At 39.8% G+C, this 8,721-nt stretch overlaps 1 long non-coding RNA gene across 1 annotated transcript; it reads left to right on the top strand.

Moving 5' to 3' along the window:
- The first annotated feature begins 1,474 nt into the window (after positions 1-1,474).
- LOC140510584 (uncharacterized) lies at positions 1,475-8,428 on the top strand. The gene is made up of 4 exons (XR_011969297.1): positions 1,475-2,035; positions 4,817-4,872; positions 6,802-6,906; positions 8,061-8,428. It is a non-coding gene; the product is annotated as an uncharacterized lncRNA (long non-coding RNA).
- Positions 8,429-8,721: the final 293 nt, after the last annotated feature.

The raw sequence follows: 8,721 nt of genomic DNA, 5'->3' as shown, positions 1-8,721 counted from the left end.
TGAGATCAACAACTTCACATAGCTTTGCCTCACTTAAATCCAGCTTCTGCACAAATCAAAAGACATCACCCATATCATTTTACCATTTTTATCTACCTCAAATTCCTGTGGTGACAAGCAAGTGATGAAGCAACAGGTGCAGATACATTGGGAGCTGTAGTCACAACTCTGCACCCAGCTGGCCTACCCCATAGGGTTGTCTTCTCACAACTGAAGCAGCAGTGGGATTCAGCAGTGCCAGGTGTCCAAGTAGCCTTTTTGAAGGACTGTTCACTTCATGGCATGAGGAAGGGGCTAGAAAAGGTGCCTAAAAATTGTCTACCTCACCCAACCCTGACCTGTTTACCCCAGTAGGTGGGGATCCCATCCTGTAGTCAAAACACACACGCAAAAATACCAAAAACTTTTGCAAAGATAATTCCACTCACTATCAGTACATGGAATGTTCACATGCTTATGGACAACATGAAATCTAGTAGATCTGAAAGACATACTGCTCTTGTTGAAAGACAACTCAGCAGGTATCGCATCCAAATAGCACTCCTGAATGAAATAAGGCTGGCAAATTAAGGTCAGCTTGCCAAAGTTGGAGCTGGATACATATTTTTCTGGAAAGATTGAAGTGAAGGGGAGCACCATGAAACTGGCTTTGGTTTTGCAATCAAAACTAATCTAGTCAACAAATTTGTATGCCTACCAACAGGAGTGAATGACAGGCTCATGACAATGCAATTGCTACTTGCAGGAAAGTGCCATGCCACCTTCATCAGTGCATATGCTCCCACTATGATGAATGCTGATGAAGTCAAAGAAAAATTTTATTAAGACCTGGAGACCCTCATCATCAATGTGCCAAAAGAGGACAAGCTTGTAATTCTGGGTGACTTTAATGCAAGAGTAGACACAGACTATGAGACATGACAGGAAGTCCATGGAGAAATGGAGTTGGAAACAATAGCAGCAATAGTGACTTACTGCTGAAGACTTGTGCCTTTCATAACCTTTTCATCACTAGCATTGTCTTCCATTTACCTAAATGCAATAAAACTTCATGAATACATTCTCGCAACAAACATTGGCATTTAATAGACTTTGTCATTGTATGGAGAAGAGACAAATAGGATGTGAGAATAATGAAGGTGATGTGTGGTGCAGGGTGCTGGACTGATCATAGACTTATCCTCTCCAAGATAAACATTTGCATTCAACAAAAGTGGTGGCCCCAAGGAAACACAATTACCAGAAGACTTAATGTCAACAGATTGGAGCACTTTACCAAACAGGAACAGTTTGTGGCTAACTTGGAGGGAAAACTGAGCCAACACAAGGTTGACATCAGTGGAGCAGAAAAGGAATGGGTGGCTTTCAGAAATTTGATATATAGTACTGTATTTATTCATTTAGGTCAGAACACTTGCAAACATTAAGACTGGTTTGACCAAAATGATAGGGAAATTCAGAAGCTGCTAAAAGAAAAATAAGAACTACACAGGGTATTCCAGCAGGATAATTCATCTCTTTAAGGAGGTAGTGTTAAGCTTCATCAAAATTAAAGTGCAAGAGGAACTTGCAGGATTCTTGGCTCAGTAAGGAGGCATTGAAATTCAGTTTTACACTGATAGTAACAATCCAAAGAGCTTTTTATGATGCCATTTATGGGCCAAAGACCTATGACACACCTCAATTACTCAGTGCTGTTGGAGCCACATTAATTGATGATAAGGACATGATCCTGGAAAGCTGGGCTGAAAACTTTCATAACAGATTATCATCAATCAATGCTTGAGGCATTGACTTTTTCTCAACTGAAGCCAATCCTTCTCTAGCTAAACTTCCAACTGAAGAACTGGTTTTGAATGCCATTGGCTCTTCTCATGTGGCAAAGCACCTGGTACTGATTTTATTCCAGGTGAGATTTAAAAGGCAGGAAGTCCTTTGCTCATACAAAAGCTGACTGAAATTTTCCAGGTTATATGGCAAAAGGAAATTATTCCCCTAGGATTTCAAGGATGCTCCATTGTCTATCTCTATAAAGGTAAAAGAAAAAGATTGTCCTGTGACTACCATGGGGGTTGGGTGTGTGTGTCTCTCTCTCTTAGTCATTGCTGGCAAGATTCTTGCCAGAGTCCTTCTTAATAGGTTGATCCTTCACCTGGAAGATGGTCATCTGCCTGAGAGCCAGTTTGGCTTCAGAAAGAGCTGAGGAATGGCTGATGGTATTAGCTGCTGGACAATTCCAGGAAAAGTGCCAGGAGCAGAAAAGAGATCTGTGCATAACATTTATCAACCTGACCAAGGTCTTTGATACTGTTCACTTCTGAGGGCTTGTGGAAAATTATTGCAAAATTTGGTTGCCTGGAAAAGTTTATCAGCATTGTGTGTCAGTTTCATGATGGCATCCTTGCATGGATTCTAGATAATGGACAATGCCCTTGTGCTTTTCCAGTCAACAATGGAGTGAAGTAGGTTTGTGTACTGCTCCCATGCTTTTTATCATGATATTTTCAGCAATATTGTCAGACATCTTCAATGAGGATTAAAGCAGCATCAAGGTCAGCTACAACACTGACAGTAAATTATTTAGCTTGAAAAGTCTACAAGTCAAGACTAAAGTGAAGGGAGAGTTTGTATATAACTTTCTGTTCACAAATGACTGTATACTTAATGAAGGCTTTGAGGCTGACATGCAACAAAGTATGATCAATTCTCTGCTGCTTGTGCTAATTTTGGCCTAGTAATTAACACCAAGAAAACGCAGGTTCTCCACCAGCTAGCAGCACATCATCCATATGTGGAGCCATTGATTATAGCAAATGGAGAAATATTGAATGCTGTGGATAAGTTCATTACCTTGGCAGTATACTTTTCCAGGGATGTCCACATAGATGATAAATTTGATGCACTCATTGTAAAAGCTAGCTCAGTGTTCAGTGTTGGCAGACTCCAAAGGAAAGCACAGGAGAGAAGTGGTATTAGACTGCCTACTGAACTAAAGGGTTATAGAGTCATTGTGTTGACTTCATTATTGTACCCCTGTGACATCTGGATAGTGCCAGAGACATGCCAAGAAACTGAATTGCTTCTGTTTGAATTGTCTGAGAACGATTCTGAAGATCACTAGGTACATAAGGTACTGGACACTGAGGTCCTTTCTCAAGCTAAAATGGAAGCATTTAAACTCTATTACAGAGAGCACAACTCAGATGGACTGATCACATTGTTTGAATGCCAAAAGTACATTAGACTTGAAGACTATTTTATAGAAAGCTCACATAAGGCAAGTGCTCACATGGAAGTCAGAAGAAGCAATACAAGGACACTTTCAGGGTCTCTCTGAAGAACTTTGAAACTGATTGTTTGACATGGGAGACATGAGCAAAGGACTGCCCAGCATGGTGTACCCACAACAAAGAAGGCACTGTGCTCTATGAGCAAAGCAGAATTACAGTAGTTCAAAAGAAACATGAAATGCACAACCTCAGAGACATCTCTGCTCCAAATGTTCATGTGGACTATTGGTACCCAACTCGTGATAGAGCATTCTGAGTTTAGATTAGTATGATCAGCCATGGTTAGACATATTGTACCTTGACTCCAGCATGCTGATGCCATTTTGGTCCGCAACTAGCCCATCTATCTATATCAATGTGTAAGTGTATATATATAAAATATACATACACATTGATAATCTATCAAGTATCTATCTATCTATCTATCTATCTATCTATCTATCTATAGCATTTAGGCAGAGGGAAGAGCATAGATAAAAATATAGAAATGGTGAAGTGTCACCCATTTTTGGGGAATGAGGAGTAGGCCAGTTATATGTGTGTACATAAAGGTATGTATGTATATGTACATATATACACATATACTTGTGTGCATATATGTGTGTGTGTGTGTGTGTGTGTGTGTGTGTGTGTATACAGAGTGCTAGACCTGGAGTCAGGAAGATTCATATTCCTAAGTTCAAATTGGCTTCAGATAACATGCTGTGCTGTTTGAGCAAAGCAGAATTGAGATAGCACAAAGCAAACTCAGGATGTGCAAATTTGGGATATCCATCCCAAATATTCATACGGACTATCTGTGCTCAACCTGTAGTAGAGCATTCTGAGCTCATATTAGACTGATCAACCACAGTCGGACATACTGAAATTTCACTCTACAAAGGTGATGTCATTTTAGTCCTCTTTGAAGATGAAGGACAACAACCAACCAGCTATCTAACCCTGGGTAATTCATTTAATTTTATTTGCCTCAGTTTCCTCATCTGTAAAATGAGCTGGAAAAGGAAGTGGTAAACCACTCCAGTATCTTTGCCAAGAAAACCCCAAATGGGATCACAAAGAGTTGAATATGACTGAAAATGGCAGAAAACAGCATGTGCATGTGTTCATATATACATGCGTGTATGTATATGTATACATACACATATATACACATTTGTGTACACACATATACATACATATATAATTGATTTGCTCCTCAATTCCCAAAGATGATTGGCACTTTACCACTTCTGTGCTTTTGTCTGTGCTGTTCCCTCTGCTTAAATGCCTTCCTCCACTTTCACCCCATCTTTGTTTTTTAAATCCTGCCCATTCTTTAAAATCTAGTTGTTACTTTGTCCTCCATGAAGACTTCCCTGATTATTCTAGTTGAAAATGATCTCTCCCTTTCCTAAAATTCTATAAGTTCTTGTTTGTGACATTGAGGCATAATGGCTTTAGTTATTTGTGTGTGTATATCTCCTTTACTAGCTCTACCAACTCTGTTAGGGGTGACTATGTCTTATTCCTCTTCACATTTCCAGGAGAATAGAGGCGGTATAGCATAATGGCTAGAGAACCAGAACTACCTGCTGACTGAGTAAGTTACTTATGCTTTCATATGCTTCCCATAAACCTCTAAGATTATAAATTTCTGATGAGTTAGAAGGAAGTTTCCATTCTGTAAATTTCCAATATTGATGAAATCACAGATCTGTGACATACTACTCCCCCAACCTCCAAGAAAAAAAGAATCCTCAAGAGTGCTACTTCATAATTATTTGAATGGAGTGAATTGTGTATCTTAGACCAGAAAAAGAGAACTCTTTTGTCTGCTGACTTCTATTGCCCATACCATTGATTATGTATGTATCAGGGCTTAAGGGTAGCATAATATGATGGTTAAATGATTATAGAACTAGGCATCAGGAGTTCCAGGTTCAAATCCTGCGTTTAATGCTTAGTAGTTTTGGCACCATAGGCAAATTATCTTACCATTCAGAGCCTTGTTTTCCTCATCTCTAAATTGAGAATGATAGTATCTGTAGTGTTCATCTCACAAAGTTGTTGTGAGTATAACAGGGGACTGGCCAGTGGGGGCCAATCCTCATAGTACAGGCAGTATGCTCTGAAGATGGAGTCCCCATTGACTAGTCCCTGGTTACATGAAGATCAAATGAAATAATGCCTAGAAAGCACTTTGCGCACCTCAAAGTCCTATATAAATGCCAGTTTTCTTTCTTTTTTAATAAGCAATCAGGACTTGATTTCATAAAGAGAGTTTGTCCCAGATTAAGAATCCTCTAAGGAGAGAGAAAGCTTGGATCAACAGCAGAGTCTTACTGAAAGCATGGGACTGGGATTTAAAAGACATGGGTTTGAGTCTCAGCTCTGTTACCAACTCTGTGACCTTGAACAAATCTAATTAACTTCTCTGGGCCTCAATTTCTTCCTCAAGTGAAACAGAGATAAAACTAACTAAATAAAATAAATGATAACTCACATTTTTTTTTATCATAATTTAAGGTTTGTAAAGCACTGGTGAAGAGAAAATCTGGGCTTTATAATAAGCAATGCTGCTTTCCCTCATAGTGTGTTTTCTTGTCCTTGACTTTGTTAACAGGAAGGATTTGCATGGGAAATGACCAGAAGTATAGATTTAGAGCTGAAAGTAAACTTAGAGATTGAATTATATTATACAGATGAAGAAACTGACAAATGGACATACAAAAGTAGTAAGCAACACTGCCAAAATTAGACACCAGAACATTGCACACTGAAAGAAAGGTTGGACCCAGCCGTCTATACCATGTAACCCAAAGTGCATTGCACCATCTACACTCCATCTACTCTACTTAATCCATAAAGAAGCCTGGCAGATTTGGAGAGAATGAGATGAAGAATCGCCCTGCTCTAAGACTTGTCCTCATAGAATCACTTAGATGATCTTAGATGAAAGATGCTGTATGAACACACCACACATCCTGTACAGGATGACATATCTCTATCCTTAGGGGGAGATCCCAGCTGTTGTGGTTGGGACTATAGAATGTTTCATATTTGGTTTCCTCAAATCTTTTGTAGACTCCCTGCCTTTCTAAAGCTCATACTATACATATGATTTCCATTCAAATTCAAAAATCTTCCCCATTATTGCTGTGAATGCAATGGTATTCAAGGCAAACTCTTTTTGGAGAAGAGAAATAATAGGAGCACCTATCTGACATGTATTTTTAATTTTATGTACAATATGCAAATGTCATCACTGTCGTTGTTCACCGCAGTGCAGGATTGCAATTAACTCTGGAGCTGTGCATTTTAGTTATATGGGGATGCTAATGAGCTTTTCATAAAGCAAGCCCAATTAACAACTGGGTTTTTTTAACTGCAAGAGCTGGTGCAAAGCAAAGGTGTTGACTTTGTCGGGAATAAATTATCCTTTGTCCTTGGTTCCTTCATATTATTCCATCATCCTAAAAAATAATACCACTGCTTGTGAATGTTTTCTCTTGGCATACTCTATCTGCAGGGCAGCATTAATGGAGGCTGTGGGCAAGAGGATTTAGAACACAATTTCTCTTGCATAGAATGATGAGAAAATTTGCTTTGAAGGATCTCCTTTCCAGTGGGGGAGGTGAGTCTTGATTGGCCAAAGTATACATGAAGAGTTAAAGAGTATTTCAACTGAGAACACAAACCTATCCCTCTGGCCCTGATAAGAAAATCTGCATTGTGAAGGGGAATGGTGAAACCCCCCCCCCCCCCAGACACACACAAAATGGTAGGCCCAAATGTGGCTCAAGATCATAGGTGCATAACTGGAGGGATGCTAGGGATTTACAGAGTGCTTTAAGGTTTGCAAAGCACTGTACAAATCTTATTCCATTTTATCCTCCCAATAACTCAGGAAAGTAAATACTGTTATTATCCCTATTTTACCAATGATGACATTGAGGCAGAGAGAGTAGCATGCCCAGGACTACATAGCTAGTGTCTGAGGTGGCATTTGAACTCAGGTCTTCCTGACTTGAGATCCAGTGCTCCATTCACTGTACCACCTAGCTTTCAGAAGATAAAACTTTCCAAGAAAAGAGCAGGAACTTAGGATCATAAATGTCAGAGCTGGAAGGGACCACCATGGAGGTTATCTTGTCTAAATGCTGAAGAAATTGAGGCACAGAGGTGAAACACTTTCCCTAAGGTCATAAAGTATTAAGTGATAGAGTCAGGATTCCAATTCATGCCTTCTGATTCCCAAACCACAAGTCTTCCTACTGCTTCATGTTGGTTCAAATAATCTTTGTCATACGGATGAGGATTTCTCTAAAGTAGTTTGTCTTGTTCTGAGGTTGGATGTAATAATACTGGACAGTATCTGGATAGAAATTATACTGTCATCTTAGAACAGAGTGTTTGTCTAGGGAAATCTAGGTAGCAAATAATCCAGTCAGGATTTAAATGCAGAGCTTTGAATTCTATTCTCACTATAACTTGACCCCACTATGTGATAGAGAGCAGATCATACATTTTGGTCATCACTTGGAGGGAGTGAGAGGGCTTCCTTCACTACACCCCATAACATCTCAGGCTTAAGAATGAGGGCCACTTCTTTCTGTGGAGAATATTTTTTTATAAATCTGGCTCCAATGTTCTGAATGCCTAATAAAATAAGGAGACCCCAAATTTGGTCTGTAGTATTTCTATACAGATCAGGCAATGGACTGATAGAGAAAACTGGGGCAATGAGAAGGAAATAGTAAAGGATAATCTTTGTTTTCTCTGCCACAGGTCATTTACTGAAGAAAAAGGTGGAGAGAACAATGATGGGCTGTTGACTGTGTTGTTGCCATTGTTTTTATGAGGGGAGGAAGGATGTGAGGTGGACTAACTGGCACCTGGGAGCCCTTCTAACTGAAATTCTATGATTCAGCAAAGTTAATCAGTCAATAAAGATTTATTAAGCACCTTGTTGTGTCCTAGGCACTGTGCTAAGCTCTAGGGAGTAAAAGAAAGGCAAAGACAGTCCTTTAAGGAATTTAACAATCCAATAGGGGGAAGACAAAGTACAAAAGGAAGGAGAAAGGTAGGAGAGAGAGGAGAAGGTACCCGATGTAGCAGTACGATGAAGTCCAAAGGATGACGCTTGGAAATGAAGAGAGGGCTGCCCTGGCCTCCCTGCTTAAATGGAAGTTCTGGGATAAGAAGTCTCCTTCCACTAAACAGGGTGGGGTCGGGGAGGGTTGGGGGAGAATGTTGATGAAGTACGAGTGGCAGGGATGATATAATCTAGCTGAGTGAAGGGGTTCCTGGGGCATCATGGAGAAGTCCAGAGGAGTGTGGCCAAAGTGGAAATGAAGGGACTTGTTCATGGACACATGAATAGTGTCTGCTGGGATTCAAACCTAAGTCCTTCAGATCCAGTGCTTTTTTTTCTTTCTCTCTTACTGCA

This window comes from Notamacropus eugenii, chromosome 6 (assembly GCF_028372415.1).
Source record: "Notamacropus eugenii isolate mMacEug1 chromosome 6, mMacEug1.pri_v2, whole genome shotgun sequence".
Taxonomy (NCBI): Eukaryota; Metazoa; Chordata; class Mammalia; order Diprotodontia; family Macropodidae; genus Notamacropus; species Notamacropus eugenii.
Note: the sequence above shows the minus strand (reverse complement) of the source record. Positions and strands in the feature narration are given on the sequence as shown.